At 47.2% G+C, this 16,476-nt stretch overlaps 2 long non-coding RNA genes across 2 annotated transcripts; both read right to left on the reverse strand.

Moving 5' to 3' along the window:
* Positions 1-5,003: 5,003 nt before the first annotated feature.
* LOC110203894 (uncharacterized) lies at positions 5,004-7,704 on the reverse strand. The gene is made up of 4 exons (XR_013487400.1): positions 7,464-7,704; positions 7,149-7,315; positions 6,270-6,362; positions 5,004-6,011 (listed from the first exon to the last, which is right to left on the reverse strand). It is a non-coding gene; the product is annotated as an uncharacterized LOC110203894 (long non-coding RNA).
* Positions 7,705-14,041: 6,337 nt separating this feature from the next.
* On the reverse strand, positions 14,042-15,930 carry LOC110203893 (uncharacterized). Its single transcript, XR_002323112.2, has 2 exons — positions 15,569-15,930; positions 14,042-14,776 (listed from the first exon to the last, which is right to left on the reverse strand). It is a non-coding gene; the product is annotated as an uncharacterized LOC110203893 (long non-coding RNA).
* Between the last annotated feature and the right edge of the window lie 546 nt (positions 15,931-16,476).

Raw genomic sequence — 16,476 nt, forward strand, 5'->3', positions numbered from 1 at the left:
CCTGCAGAAAGTATCTGCCCCCCAGAGTCTAAGGCAGGAGTGGGGAACCCTCGGCTTTGAGGCCACATATGGCCTTATAGGTCCTAAGGTGCGGCCTTTGGACTGAGTCCACATTTTACAGAACAGATCCTTTTATTAAGGGGATTTGTTCTGTGAAGTGTGGATTCAGTCAAAGGTCCAGCTTGAGGACTAAGAGGGCCACATGTGACCTTCAGGCCGCAGGTTCCCTGTCCCTGGCCTTAGGAAATAGAAAGCAGGTCAAAGACAGGCTACTGCTCAGTGAGGTCAGTCAGTCAACATCTAGGAACAACCTAGTATGGGCCAGGCACAAGACAGTCCCTGCCCCTTAGGGAGTTCACAATCTAATGGGGGGGAAACAATGTACAAACAAATACAGAGTACAGGATAAAGAGGAAATGATCAACAGAGGGAAAGCCCTGGAATTCAGAGGGCTGGGGAAGGCTTCCTGGAGAAAGTGGAGGGTCAGTTGGGACTTGAAGGAAGCCAGGTGGCTCGGCGAACAGAGCCTAGGATGGAGAGTGTCCCAGGCCTGGCAGAGGCCAGAGAAAATGCCCAGAGACAGAGATGGAGGGGCTTGTTCACGGAGCAGCTGGAAGCTTGGGGCACTGAAAGAAGAGGATGCTATGGGGAGAAAGGTGGAAAGAGGCTGGAAAAGGAGGAGGGAGCAGGTGATGAAGGGCTCTGAATGTCAAACAGCATTTTGTATTACATCTTGGAGGCCACAAGGAGCCCCTGGAGTTTATTGAGCAGGGGGTTGAGATGGTCAGACCTGCACTTTTGGAAAATCACTTTGGTGGCTGAGTACAGGGGAGACGGAGGCAGGCGGACCCCCCAGCAGCCCTTGCAATTGTCTAGGCAGGAGGTGACCAGGGTCTGGATCAGGGCGGGGCAGGGTCAGAGGAGAGAAGGGGGCATAATTGAAAGATGTTGCAGAGGTGACATCAACAGATCCTGGCTAGATATTGGGGGGTGGGGGAACGGGGAGAGTGAAAGAGTCCAGGGTGACATCTGGGTTGTGACAGACAGGCTGAAGTGGCAGTACTTTACTCAACTGAGAAAGTATTCAGATTCAGCTCCAGACAATTCTATCCAACTCTGAGGAGGCTCCAGTGGGAGGGGAAAGGGCCCAAGCAGTTAGGAAGAGCCTACTCTGCTCCAGGCACCATGCTAAGTACTTCACAAATACTAAAAACCCGTGGAGGGAGGTGCTGTTTTACATCTGAGGAAACTGAAACAGAGAGCCGCCCAGGCTCTGAGGCCATATCTGAACTCAGGTCTTCCTGCTTCCAGGTCCAGTGCTCTGGTCACTGTACCACCTGTCCCAGAACTGCAGAGACCAGCCTGGTAGAACCTGGGTAGATAGGATCAAAGCGTGATGGTTGACAAGATGGCTAGAGAAGGGACAGAGCTTATGGTAAAAAGCAAATACTGGAAGGACAAATCGCCCACCAAGGTGCCTCCCTCTGCAGCCCGGGGTATCACGGGAGTCCCCTACCCAGGGGCCAAGAATGACCCAGAGCCCATAAAGAAAAGCTGATAATCATGTTCACAGGCTGTGAGAAAGACAGGGAGGCAGGTAACATGTTTTAAAGTGGTTCCAATGGAGGTTAGGGCTCTGATACCTCCATTCCCCAGATCATCCTCCTGGTAGGCAGAGCGACTACTTCCTTAGTCCTGAGAATGCAACTCTGCTGAGGAGCAAGCCCATCCCCCTAGTCTCATAAATCCCTCTCTAATTCACCCCTGCCCCACTGTAGTCTTCCTTCCTTCCTCCATAGAAGCAATACTAGCTTCTCCTGCCCATCCCCCAGGGCAAAATTGGGCCCTGCCCTCAAGGAGCTTGCATTCAAGTGGGGGAGGGGCTCAAGGCAAAGAGGAAGGGAACTCTGCCCTCCCACAAGGCTTAGAAAACCAGGAGTTTACATTATCTCTATTGTCCTGGATTTTGATTTCTTTTGTTGAACATTTTCATCTGGTTCTGCCACTTGGCCTCCAATCCTTTGACTGACTACAGACCTGTCTTACTCTCTAGGGCACCATCTTGCTTCCAGGCCTCCAGGTTCCCAACCTCAGTGGCAGATATTCACTGTCCTTCAAGCCCCAGAACAAGTGCCTAGCCTCTTCAAGTCCAAGTCCTCAGGGTGTGCCTCCCTCTCCTTCTCAGCCTCATCTCACCCTAGGGATACCCCTAGTTCAGGGGCGTCCCACACTGTAAAAGACTGACAGACCCCCTGGAAAGGCTGACCCTTATGCAAACAGAACTGAGAACTTCTGACAAAAGAAATAAAAATGCACTACAACATAGACAATGCTAACACGTGGTTTCCTAAGTTAACATGTGGTCTCCAGGGAGACCTAAGTATGACTTGGTGGCCCCTATGTTAGTGGGAATTTGATCAACAATTTCAAATCTCTTTCTGGAGGCCTGTCCATGGTCCATGCAGACATGCTCATGTTCATACACATCATCCTTCCTCAGTGAACTGCAGTGACTTCCTACTAGGTCTGGAATCAAACATACAATCCTGTGGTTAGCATTTAAAGGCCTTTAACTCCAACCCTCCCACCTGTGCATGGGACAAAAAGATGCATTTGCTACCTATGCTACCAAGATGGCAGATCCCTTGTAAAACCATGCCCTCTGATCAGCTAGTCTTCCCTTAGATCACGGAAATGCTGCAAAGTGTGCTCAGATATTAGCAAAGCCTTCAAGTGAGTCACAGATGACAGGTGGATTTGGAAACACTTAAGGGGTCAAGTTACATAAGCTAGCAGGGAAAGAAAGAGGGCATTTTCCCTAACCTCAACCTCTTAGACCAAAGCACTACATTTAATGCTAATTCATTTGAAGTTGACATTAGATGGAGTGTCTGAAGGGCCTGAAGAAATCTTTTCATTTGGGTTGGAACTTCAGAGAGATTTTGGCTCAGAAACTTTGTAGACTTCTGGGGGGACATTGGGGAACCCAAGTGCTATTTGTGCCCCCTTGAGATGGGGTGACAGGAAAAGCAGAGTCTCCTTGAGGCCTCTTTCCATTTGTTTTGCTATCCATGGTGTTCCTTCTGCCTCAGTCCCTCTGTCCTACAGACATCTCTGGGGACCATGTGGTCACCCCATGGCTGTCCACAGTGCTACTCTGAAAGAAGACTATTAGGAACAGCCTAAGAAACAGGCTGTCCTGAGGCGATGCTGTGAGAGTGAGATTCCAGCCACATGATGGGGAATTCCCTTATGGAAGACACTTCCTCTCTTCTCACAATTCCCTACTATGAGAGATGAACTCTCAGAGGTGAAGCCTCCTCAAAAGGCCAATACTTTTTGACTACTATTTTCAAAATCCTCCCTGCTCAGACCCTGTTTTTAAGCAGGTAACAAAGAATAAGCCCTGCCCCACCCCCAACCTGAGCCTTTTGCCCTTGGCTTCCTGCCTCTTTCCTTGTCTTTGAATTTTGGGCCTGGAATGTAAGCCCACCCCCAGTTAAGGGGGTAAGGGATAGTGGTGGATGGAGACTTGTTTGCATAGTGGGTGGAGACTTTGCGTGGTGGGCAGAGATTTCCTTTTATAAGGCGGCCCTGTTATGTGGTCTCTCTCTCTCTCCAATTGAGCAGACAGCCATCTCTCGAGATTGTAATAAAGGTAACCTTTGCTTTCCACCTTGAGAAGTCCCTGAGTTTAATTTGGGTTAGGGTCGCTGTCCCACACACTACCAGCCTGCTCTTCTCTGGGAATCAAGAAGCTCATGCACCAGGGGCTCTTACCATTCTGGCTTTACTAGGGCTGCTGGCTGTGACCTAGGGCAAATGCCCCACCTCCATGAGCTTCTTCTGGGCTCTTCTCCCAGCTCTGCTTCTCCAAGCCTAGGCCTGAGCTTGGCTCCCTCTACTGCTCAGTGCACTCCCCTCTAGGCCTCATTCAGCAGAAGGGCAGCTGCCCTTTGAACAGAGGGTTTCCACCACAATCTTGACTCTTTTTCCCTGCTACTCAAGCAGGTGGCTTCAAGAGCAACCTCCCTGTGTGGGTAGATAAGAAGCCAGGATACATCCAAGAGAATATTTATTTTTGCATAGACACAAATTAGAATGTGTCCATACCAAAAAAAAAAACAGAAAACAAAAAAAACAAACCTAGAGAATTAAACAGTAGTCTTTGATAAGGAAGAGCTAAGCCATCTGTAGGATCCTATGTGGGGCTGCTCACATCCTAGCTTCCTGGGGAGTTGACAAAAGCAGAGGGAGCAGACTGGGTCTGAGGGGAGAAGGGGTCAGCCCTGTATCTACTGCTGCTGGCCCCTGAAACCTGCAGAAGAGTGGGCCCTCACAGCTGGCTTTTTAAACCAGTGACCAACCCTGTAGTGTGAGGCTGCCTTCCCTCTGATGGTAAGAGGCAGAAAGGACAGCGATGCCACTGGGCGTCAGTGTTTCATGGCCAGCCCCCCCACCTCCAAGCTGGGGCTGCAGTGACTATCACCCTGGGGACCTTAGGAGGCACCCAGGAATGAACAGCTTTTTTGTCTGATGAAAAGGAACTAGCTCTGTGTATAAATACAAACATCTTCATGCTGATAATACAATTGGCCAGGAGGCCCAAAAACTTTGCCCTCCCTCTCCCATCCCAGTCTTAACTCCAAAAAGCTGCCCCCTCAACCTATCCCAATAAACTTAATACCTGCCCATGTGCTAACCTGGCCCCAAAAAACTAGAATCAAAGCTCAGAGTAAGAGCCTAAGAGTCTCCAATGCCTCCAATTTCCCTGCAGAGGCACCTGGGGCATGTCACATCTGCTCCAGGATAGAGGTCAGCATCAGCTCAACACCAGCCTGTGATAGGGACGGGAAAGGCCAATCTCAACAGGATCCTGGCCAGTCCCTTGCCCATCATAGTCACAACCACACGAGCTGGTGGTCCCAAAGGACAAAGCACAGTGACTGAGTTCCAGGTGAGGAGGTGGATGAAGCCATGGCTAGAAGGTGAAGTAGGGTCTCTGGGCCCTTGAGGGGCATCCAGGAGAAACCTGGTACCAGCAGCATAAGGGAAGGCCCTCTCCCAATGGCTCCTGCCTGCAATCTGAAATCTCTCCCTTTCAGCATTATCTAATGCATGAGTAATTCTCTATCTAATAATACTGCCTTTCCCACACACCTGAAACCTTCCAGTCCTCTGTAAATGAAGCCCCAGTGGGTAGAGGGGGCCATCAAGCCATGCCTACACCCCCAGCTGCCATACAGTTTCTGAATGCCACTCCAGGTGATCCTGGGGGCAGAATTTCCCTCAAATCCAGGCTGTTGGCCTTGTCAGAATAAAAAGTCCAGACATTTGTGGTCATTCCCAGGTACTTCCGATTTCAAAGACTGAACCCATCAAGGCCAGTGATAAAAAGAACTATGCAAGGTCCCATGGAGGGCGGCATTAGCCACCTGCTGGAGCATGCCCATGTCGGACTGGCTACCAGTCTGCTCTTTGCAGCTGCCCAATTTGTCATGCCCTTTCTACACCAAATTCCTTGCCCAGAGCCAAGGTGGTGTAAGCTGTTTTTCTGTGGGACTGCTGCTGAGCATAGCAAGGACATCACTAGTCCCTTCCACACCCCAACACATAATACATAAGTATTTCTACACCACTTGGAGGTGGGCAAGGCCTTGCAGAAAGCTGGGACACCTGACCCAGCAGATGATGGGGACTGAAACAGAAACTGCTCAGCTGGCAGTCTCCTCCATATCAGAGAGGGCTTGGTGGGGCAAGGTTGCTCCACAGAGGTGGGCTCCCACCTTCTGTCTCTCTCCCAGAAGTCATAGTGCCCAGAAGGGATTGAGCCTGGGGGTGGGAGGAGCAGGTGCTTGCTGGTGGCTGAAAGAGGTAGGAGTGAAGGTACCGGGCAGGAAGGTGCTAATTGGAAGGCTTGCCTGGAAGTGGTAAATGCAGGTATAATCAGGGTGACCCCAGTTGCTGAAGATAGGAAGCTCTATCAGCTGGTATGGGGCTGTGTCGTTGCCCTGTAAAGAGAGTGGGGTCAGGAAGGCCCAAGATTCCTTGGTGGATACCCCGCCCCATAGCCCTTCTGCCCCAGGATTCCTTTAAAGAGCAGTGGGTAATTCAGTCCCAAGCTTATTCCTCAGCTTCCTATCAGACCCATTGGGGGACCTGGCTTCCACTGCAGCCACCTGCCAACAACAGCAACCCCACAGCTGGTGATCCAGCCCTTGAGATCACCAGCATGCCTGGGTCACTGCTGTGGGACCAGCCCTCCATACCTGAAAGTGGAAGGTCTGAATGGCCTCCCCAGCATTATCATAGGTGAACTGCCCGAGGGCCACTCCCTCCACCTGGGAATCTTCATTGAGCCCCTTCACAGAAGGAAAAACAAAGGGAATGGATGGATGGACAAATGGATGGCTGGGAGTGGGGTGCAGGAAAGGTCATGCTGATAGGACAAGAATCCAAATTAGTCCATGGAGGGAAAAATGGGAGAGGTTTCAGGGGGAGGAGGAGGCAGCCAAGGCAGGATATATTGGGGAGGGGAAAGAGGAGCAAACACAATCCAACTTGATGTTGCCTTCCTTGATCCCCTCACCTGCTAGCATCTCTCTCAGTAATTCAACAGACAGAGCCTTTCCTCTCCAAGGCATTGGCCTTCTTCTCAGCCCCTTCCCCAAAGCTGCTGAATGACTTGGGACAAACCCCTTCAGCGTGTGCGCCTCACTTTCTTCATCTGTACCAGGATTTCGGTCCTGAAGCATCCCTCTCCTCCTGCATATTTCACCTTCTCTTCTGGCTCCATCTTTTCACCTAAATCCTCCTTACATGGACCTTCCATCTCTGCCCTGACTAGGTGTCTGTGTAGGGAATCACCGTCGCTGCCCAACTTGCCCATTGGATACCTGACCATGGAGGCAACTGGCTATAGTAAAGGACCCTAAGACACATTGTAATCTTGACTCTTCTTGTTGCTGTGGTTGTCTTTTCCTGGCTCCTCTCCAAGAAGAAGGGGAGGAGAAGAAGGGCTGGCTCCAAGCCTCAATGTCCCATCTGTAAAATGGGCACATCCTTCCATTCCTCACCTCGACATACTGGTGTTAAGAAAGGGCTTTCTGCACTTCGGGAAAGGAGAGCTTCCAGGCTCAGCTACTCACCAAGATGACAAAGTCCTTGGGGGCTCTGGTGATGTTGCTGATTGGGGACAGGGCTTTGGGCACATGCTCCAAAGTGATGGCAGTGAGGTGGATGCAGGCAGATAAGGGAACGCCAACAAAGCCCTGGGGCCCTGGAACGCCCAGCAGTTGTCAGGGCAGACATTTGGCTGTGTGTAGAAGACAAATCATGTGAAAGGTGGCATACATGGAACATGCGGATCCTGGGGCTCCTCTGCCTTGAGGGCCCAGCCCCCACAAAGGAGGGGGGAGATGGCAGGCAGAGAGCCAAGCTGGGGGACCTTTGTTCAGCCCTACCTGGAAGATGGCTCTTTGGGTCTGGAAACGGTACCACAAGGTGATGCCAAACAGACTGATAATGGCCATCCTGGTGCCAGGTCTTTGAGCTGCGGCTACTGAGGATGCTGACCCCTGAAAGAGCAACAGGGAGAGAAGGTGGGGGAGCACCCAAGGGCTGGCAGGACACGGAGATGGCTTAGGGCAGTCCTCAAGGTGAGGGGGCGCAGCCAGGGCATCAGCTCTCTGAACTGCCCTGGCCTATAAAGGCATCCTGATTTGTCAATTCCTCCTGTCTCACAACAGTTATCCTGATTTTCCATTCCCTCTTGTCCCAAGCCCTCTGGCTTTCTATAAGCCGCCTACCTGAGGACTCCAGGGTGTGGTCCACCAGCCCAATATGATCTTCCCTGTAGAGTTTCGGGCCTGCTGCATGATCTCATGCACTTTCTAGAATACAGACATGCACCACTCTTGGCAGGGCCACCTGCAAGCCTGGCCCAGCCCACGTAGGCGACGGGCAAGCGTGCTACCTGCTTGGCCTGGGCTTCCCCCTCCCTCCTGGCAGGCTCCTCTCAGGGCATACCCATGACCCAGGCAGGAGGACAGGCAGAAGGCCTCACCTCTTCTTTCATCCTGGTTGTCTCTCCTTCCTTCAGAAGGGTCAGCCTCAAGTCAGCAGCAACTTTGCTGGCATACTTGTCCTGCTCCTCTGCCACATGGCGCAGGATTCTTTGCTCCAGGCCCCAAAGCTGGGCCTGTACCTCCTCTAGCTGTACAAGCCTGGCCTGAGTGCCCTGGTCTCCAAGAAATTCCAATGTCTCCCTTTCTTCTTCCCCATCCCCACCTCCTCATTGAGAAGGCAAGCAATTCCATATAGGTTATATATCTGTAGTCATACAAAATACATCCATAACACTCATGTTGTGAAAGAAAACATAGACAAAAAGATTCAAGAAAAATGAAGATAGTGAAAAAAAAGTTGCTTCAATCTGTATTCAGACATATCATCAGTTCTTTTCTCTGGGATGGATAGTATTTGTCATCCTAAGTCCTTCAGAGTTGTTATGGATCCTTGTATTGATGAGAAGAGCCAAGTCATTGACAGCTGATCATCTTACATCTGGCAACCATAGTATGTTAGATAGGTTTGTGTTATTTATGCTAGCAATAGATTAAACATAATTTTTGGAGGACATTATACATTTCAGTCTCATTAATTATAGGAAGAATCAATCAAAACAGAGAAGGCAAAAAAGGAAGCTAGGGTATTAATTGAAAATGGTGCTAACCCATAATAATGTGAGGGTACACAGCTGTGTGGCCTGGAATGAATTTGCATACTCAAACCATCTTCCAGTGGAACAGAAAAGTTTTATTGTAACACTAATAGAGCCAGCATACTTCTTAGGGAACCTGAAACTTAACAAGAGTAATGCTAAAGTTTAGATAGAAAAAGAACAGTGACTAGTGTGCCAAGTATGCTAATTAAATGGTGTTGGGTGAGATTAAGGATTCCTCAATATTCAAAGGAATAAGCAAGAAGCCCAGGTGCCTTGGGCATAGGCGCACTCCTGGAATGAATGGGAACATTCAGGGAGTCAACAGAGATAACCCTGTTGATACCACACATTGGGGGAGAAGGGAGAGGGTAGTTCTGTTTATACAAAAGCTTGACAGAGGCGTGGTCCTTGGAGACCAGGTGCTAGAGACAAGATTCTTGAGTAAGCACCTCTGTGCCGGCACTGATAGTTTTAACCTGAATAATTACATGGTCAGATATGTATGTGTTTGCAACAAAGAAAGAAATTCTCAAAGGGGCCCAATGAGACACTGGGTTGCTTCCAGAGACATAGTCTTTTCCTATGGGGTCCAGTTCCCATCACTCCATCATTCCCCCTCAAACAAATGGGACACAAAATCTTTTGGAGCAAAGGGTGAAGGTCTTGTCTTCTGGAAATGCTTCCTGCTGGCAAGGGGTATAGAACCATCCCTGCCTCTTGGAGTCCTGCGGAGGAGGTTGACTGGAAGTGAGCATAAGCCATGTCCAAGGGATGGGGTGGGTGGACATGGGCTGGTATCTACTGGTCTGTAGGTAAATGGCCTGCAGACTGGAAGACAAAAATCTGACAAGCAAGTTGAATACACAGAGCCCAAATATAAGGAGCAACAAAATAATTAGGAGTAGTGTCAGAATGAGAGAAAACAAATAAAGAAACCAGGAGTCTCATTAGAATCATTTACATTTGACATACAGGATTATCTGATCTTGTTACTTTCTCAAAAGTTACCATTCTGTTTCCAGTTCCTTTAGGAGGATCAGATGCTATTGAGGATTCAATGCTATAGGTAAAAATACAAGTAACAATATTCTTTTTATCATATATGCACACACATATATACATACACACACACACATATATACATACATACAAGCACACACACACACACACACACACACACACACGAGACAATTGGCATTAAATGACTTGTCTAGAGTCACACAGCTAGTGAGTGTTAATACTGAGGCCAGATTTGAACTCAGGTCCTCCTGATTCCAGGGCTGGTGCTCTATCCACTGTGCCACCTAGCTGCCCCACTATCAATATTCTGGCAGGTAGAAATTTTCCACTCTTGGGTTCAATAGTTATACAAACGAATTTGCTTATAAGAGGCTGACTCTACTCCAATTATGATAAAAGACTTGGAAGGATACTTGAGCTTTAAGTTACCACCCTCCAAGAAAATTGATTACACTGAAATTCTCTTTCCCAAATCAAAGGTGCTTCTGATTTAATTTCAATAATTAATAGAATAACAGCTAGATCCTTCAATCAGCTGTACCAATACCAAATTATTCTTACATCATTTTGAAACATTTAAGCACCTTATATCATAGAGACATATACAATAACAGGCGGATGACTAGACCAATTGCTCATTTACTAAGTCGTTTAGGATATGGAAAGGAATGTAATTTTAGGCTGAATTGCTCAGATCTTAAACACAAGTTTTATTATCCCAGCTTTGGCCTATGGGATAACGATTCAGCATTGTGTTTGTACCTTTGTTTCACAAACTTCTTTTCCCTTTGTCTAATTGTTCCCATATCATTCAGAAAGAATGTTCTATTCAAGGAATTTAATCTTTCACGTGACTATGCAGACAGAGAGATGACAAGCCCAGCACTAATTTACCCACTTATGGAATGACCACACATTCAGATCAAAACAAGAAGACCTCACATACTTGCACTGTACTCACATTTTTTACTAACCACTTCCTCTGATTATACAAATCTGCTATAATAGAAAAAAAAATAGGAGTATGATTATACTAAATATGACAGGTTTAAACATCCTTAGCTCTATTTGAATTCAGAGAAGAGTCACATTTTTCCAACCATGCAGTGTCAATTCCACCTCTATGCCAGACTCAGGAATAGTCAGGTAGAAAACATTCCTTTTCAAAGGAACACCATGGGGAAACTGAGCCAGGAGGATCCCACCTTAGATTGAGGCTAAGGTTGTCCTCTCCACTTTTCCCAGATGCAAATCTCCACTTGTAACAGCTCAGGATCACTTTCCCTCCGAGTAACACGTGGCATTTCTCTCAGATCCTGATTGAGTGCAGACAACTATACTCAAATTCAAACTTAAAAAAAAAAATTAGTTACATTCCCAAGAGCTTTTACCTCAAATAGTAAGTTTCATTAATCATAGCTTGGGGCTAGATACAATTATTTTTACTCTAATGGAGTTGCAATAAGCAATAAAAATTTATCAGAACTCAAATCTTAAATTTAAATTTGTTCTGATGTAAAAGCCAATCGTTAGAGATCATTTAAATAAACTTGCAAATTTTCAGCAAGCCTAGTTCATTGGGAGCTCCATATACCAAACAAGCACTTCCCAGGGTTGATAAAATAACATACATGGTTTTGAATAATTTCCCACTATCTTTTAGTTCCTTTCATTTCATACTCTAATAACATCCAAGTTATGAAAAGTTGCTTGACATAATTGATGCAAACATTGACCAATAAAACAATATTATGTACTTGAAACTTGAAACAAACCCATTACTAATCAGGTGACCTCTCTTCTTGAATGCATTTCCAAATCATCACATATAAAAATTACTGATAAAAGGTTGGGTTTAACAAAAGCAGAGAGTGGCTGGCTTCTCCCTTCATACTGCCTTGACCTATCCCTTTCTTTTCTCCTGTCTCTCTTCCTGCAGCTGCTGGGGAGGGTGGGCAGGATATTCTAGGGGGTGGGCTGCAGAGTCCCCAGGGGCCCAGGGCCATTGCCAGTGGGGCTGACTTGGTTTAGGGGTGATGGAATCCCCAAAATGTCAGGGCACAGGGCTGTGTTGCCTGGAATGAATTCACATACTCAAACTTGCAAGTTGATGAGGATCATGCTAAAGCTTATATGCAGAAATGGTCAGTGAAAGAAATGCCAAGTATGTTAATTAGGGTATCTGAGGTGGGATTAAACAGTTGTCCAGGTGCCTTGGGTGCAGGCACGGGTGGTCTGGACTCCTAGAATGTATAGGAAAATTCAGGGACTCAGCAGAGATTACTCTGTTGATACCAGATATTGGGGGAGAAGAGAGACAAGATAGTTCTGTTCACACAAAGGCTTGCCAGAGGCATGGTCCTTGGACAAGCACCAGAGACAGAGTCCTTTGGCCAGCACCCTAGAGCCTGGACTGATAGCTTTTATCAGGTCTGTGTGTGCCTTCAACAAGGTAAGAATTTCCCACAGAGGCCCAATAGACACTAGATTGCTTCCAGAGACCTGGTCTTTTACTTTGAGGTACAAGTCCCATCACCCCATCAGGACCCCTACTGTAGCTGCTGCCCTCCTACCTCCTTTCTTTTGGCAGATGAGGGAAGGTGACTCATATTCCCTACTATTTTCGCTTAGTCTGATCTGGGATGAGGGGTTAACAAGAAAACATGGGGCTGTTTGCAATCCCCATAATATATACCCTCTTGATTCAGGGGAAGGGAGTGGGGAATGCTTTGTGTTTGGATTGTGAGAAGGTGTTTCAAAAGGGGATGAACTCTGGAATTATCCTAATGTCTCAGGAGTTTCTCTTTCAATCTTAAAATGGTCAATTTCCAAGTTCCTTAATGATCAATCTCAAAACCTGAAAAATCTGATAAGATGCTTTTAGCTGTTCTAATTTTTCACTGTAGCCTCAGCCTAGTCCGAGCTGAGACCACAGGGCGAAGAATCGTAAGAATTTCTTTTGAACTTCTACTCGAATAAACTTCATTTGTATGTCAACCCCTTAAAAAGTTAGAGCTGGGCCTTGAACCTGCCCGACAGGTGAGTTGGGGCCCTGGAAAAAGATCCTGTTGGTGCCTAATCCCCTCCCTCACACTGCAGAGCTCAAGGCTTCAGTTGTAATGCATCTCTTTTTAAGACCTTGTAAGCAAAATTTGTTCCCTTTTTGTAGGAGACTGCCTAGTCAGAATCACATTGCACAAAAACTTCTTTTTTTTTAATATGAGGCAGGAAATGGTCAAGTGCTAGTCAATCTACCTCTCTTTGATCTGATGGGAAAAGGTTACCCCTTACTTTTTTTTTTCTTGTCTGTCCCTCCACATTCAGAACCTGGCCAGAGTTCAGCAATGTGTGTGTTTGAGAGAGAGAGAGAGAGAGAGAGAGAGAGAGAGAGAGAGAGAGAGAGAGAGAGAGAGAGAGAGAGAGTTAGTTTACCAAAAACTTTTTCTTTTCAAGAAAGTTTATCTATGTTTTCAGTCTGGCTACAGCCCTTAGAAGTATCTCTTGCTGGCTGGCTGCATTTTAAATCCTACAAGGTGTCAGATTACACACATAGACACTCACACCACACAGAGACACAAACAGAACAGACAAAAATACCAAACAGAGTGATACAGATAATGATGAGGAAAGTTCGAAAGCTCAGAGAAGCTTGTCAGAAATACCCCGCATACATCAGACAATTTTTTTCTTGGTCCTCTAGATCATACTGAGGCAGGCACAAGGCATTCCTTTTTAAGGTCTTGGAAACACAGATTTGTCCAGTTCTGTAAAAGATAACCTAGGGACAAATCTCAGGAAAGTCCTGCTCCTCTTGAAGGAGGGATTAGAGTGTGAGTGAGAAGGATCCAGCAGGCATAGGAGTGGGGACTTCTGGGAAATTGAGTCCTGCCCTGAAACTAAAAGAGAAGGCAAATCTCAGGGTATATAAGAATTATATATATTAGCAAATAATTATACAATGCACTACTAATTTTCAGTCCACAAATCATACTGTGGTAAAACACGTATATAATGATGGAGTCTGTTACATGGGATTTCTAACTAGCCAAGCAATGGCCCAAGTGTAGCCAGAGTACTAAATCATGGTGCTAGATGGCAGAAAATGTTATTGAACATCACATGCCATTTAGAGACAGCATTGAAGTTCTGCAGGACATCAGGTATGGCAGACAGAATGGAGAGAGTCTATCACTTGAAGAAATCTTGACAGGTCATGGCACAAGTACAACCAACAACATATGGATTTACACACTGGGCCATAAACAGCCCACCACTGAGACCAAAGGACCCACAGGATGAGCTTATATTTTATTTATTTTGACAGAAGGAAAAGCAGCAGCACATGTTCATCAGGGTGAATATGCATCGTTTCTGTATTCTCAAGTCCACTGATTCTGGAGCCGAATAAACAGTATGAACGCTAGTAATGCAGAGAATACACATCACATCATGAATGGAGAAAAAGCAAAGGAGAGAAAGGGGGGGAAGTAGGAGCCAAGGCCAGTTACAAAATAACTTGTCCTCTTCCCCTATGCAGAAATTTCCTTATCCTTTGAGGGTTGAACTAAATTCAATAAACACAATACTTCGAGCTTCTGCTCTACATTAGATGTTAAAAACAAAGCCAACTTGGAAGATCTAGTCTAATGGAAGCCAGCAACAGTTTGATATAAACTAATATAGAGAATCAAAATATCTGTTGTTGGAAGGGACCTTAACAATCATGGAGTCCAGCCTTGCAATCAATGTAAGAATTGTTTTTGCGCCACAGTAAGAATCTACTTGAAGGGAATTGTCTCACAAGAAGTCCATTTCGTTTCTATAAAATTTGTTTTTCCTTATACAAGTCAAAACCAGGCTCCTCTCATCACTGATTTTAGCAGTTTCTTCTACAGATACCCAAGTCTTCACAATGGCCCTTCACATAGTTGAAAACAGACATCATGCCTTCCCTTTGTCTTCTCTATCATTCTTAGTTCATCCATATCTCTAGTGTCTGAACTGATTAATGTCCCTCCTAATATATAGCATCTATAAGTAAATACAAAACATAAGTAAACACAAACAAGTAAACACAGGGTCCCTTCAGCCCAGAGCTGAATGGGACTATTATCTTCTGTGATTTAAACTCGATTTTTCTATTTCCACAGCCTTAGGGTATGTTTAACTCTTTTAGCAACTTATGATCAATGAAAACTGACATATCTTTTCCCAGTGAACTGCCGTAACCCCCTCCTTCCCATGGTTCATAACAGCATCAACAAGGCAACTGAAATTGTGCAGAGGCTGGCCTTGAACCCAGGGCTTCCTGGCTAAGGCCAGGGTCACCCTCCATGTCCCAGGCTCCCTGTGCCATACAAAAAAGGGAAGGGAGAATCAGAAGAAAGAGGAATGGAGACTGCATGTGCATGGTACTGGTTATCAGTCTCGGGTTCACGGAATCATTAAGGGCTGGAAGAGACTTGGGAGGTCATCTAGTACAAAGTCTTCATTTTACACAAGAAGAAACTGAGGCTCAGAGAGGAAGGGCTTTGCCCATTTTCACAAAGGGAAACAACAGAGCAGGTTTCCTGGATTCGAGATTCGAACCTCAATCCTTTGAATCCAGATGCAGCAGGCTTCCCATCTGGCCACACCTGGTCCCCATCTACCCCTCTCTAACTTCCCCCCCACCATGTTTCCCGTTTCAGGGGGACACTTGGAAGAACCTCTAGCACACGGAAGCAGCCAGCCTGGAACTCTGCCACCCCCGCGATCTCGAGCTGGGAACCCCTCCCGCAGAGTTAAACCGCCCTGCACATGCGCACTCACTCCTGACTTTACCTTTGGGCCCATGCGCGGGACCCGCGGATCTGACAGACGCATGCGCAGTTCAGGCCCCCTCGCGGCTTTCCAGGGCTACAAGCCTCTCTAGGGTTGAATCTTTTACACTTGTGTGCTCTGGGGTCTCTCAACCTCCAGCCTCCGGCCGTGGAAGTTTTCTAGAGCGTAGGCGAGGGCCTGGAGAAGCTGAGAGGCCAAGGGAGAACCCCTTGCGAGCTCTGCAGACCCTCTCTGAAGCCCGCTGGCAAAATGAAAATGGTTTTCAGCTTGGGCAGCAAGAGAGAGCTGCCTCCCTCTCGAGCCTCCTTACCCCCGCGGAGGGAGAGCGGGGTCCGAGCTTTGGGTCCGAGCTTTGGGTCCGAGCTTTGGGCCCCAGAGCACGATCCCTCCTCCGGGTCAAGGACCTGGCGAAGATCCACAAAGCTGCCTCCATCGGGGATGTGGCGAAGGGGCAGCCGCTGCTGCTGCTCGGGAAGTCAGGCGGAATGGTGTGGATAAAGTGAGCCTTGATGGAGTCCTCGCACCCCGGCCCTAAAACCCACGTCTCTGGCAGTAGCCCATGAATGGGCCCCGGTGAACAAACTCTCTTTCCCTGTTAGAAGAAGACACTGACTTCTGTAGAATTTCCCTCGTATGAACAGAACTATCTCTACCGACTCCTCAGTTACCGTACACATTCCAGACATCAAGATGTACGTCCTCTCCTGCGGCTATTTGGTGTTACAGGACACTGACTGTTAACAGACAGGACGCTCCCGACCCTTAGTTAGTGACAGCCGCAGATCTAAAAGCACACCCTTCAGTAGGCCCTCCCCCTTCTCGCTGTGAATTCTGGGTAAAACGCCTGTGCACTAAGTACAAAAATTGCATGTTCCTTTAAGAACTGACCACTCCCTAACCCTGCCCCT

This window comes from Phascolarctos cinereus, unplaced genomic scaffold, assembly GCF_003287225.1.
Source record: "Phascolarctos cinereus isolate Bilbo 61053 unplaced genomic scaffold, phaCin_HiC Scaffold_1;HRSCAF=81, whole genome shotgun sequence".
In the NCBI taxonomy this organism is placed as follows: Eukaryota; Metazoa; Chordata; class Mammalia; order Diprotodontia; family Phascolarctidae; genus Phascolarctos; species Phascolarctos cinereus.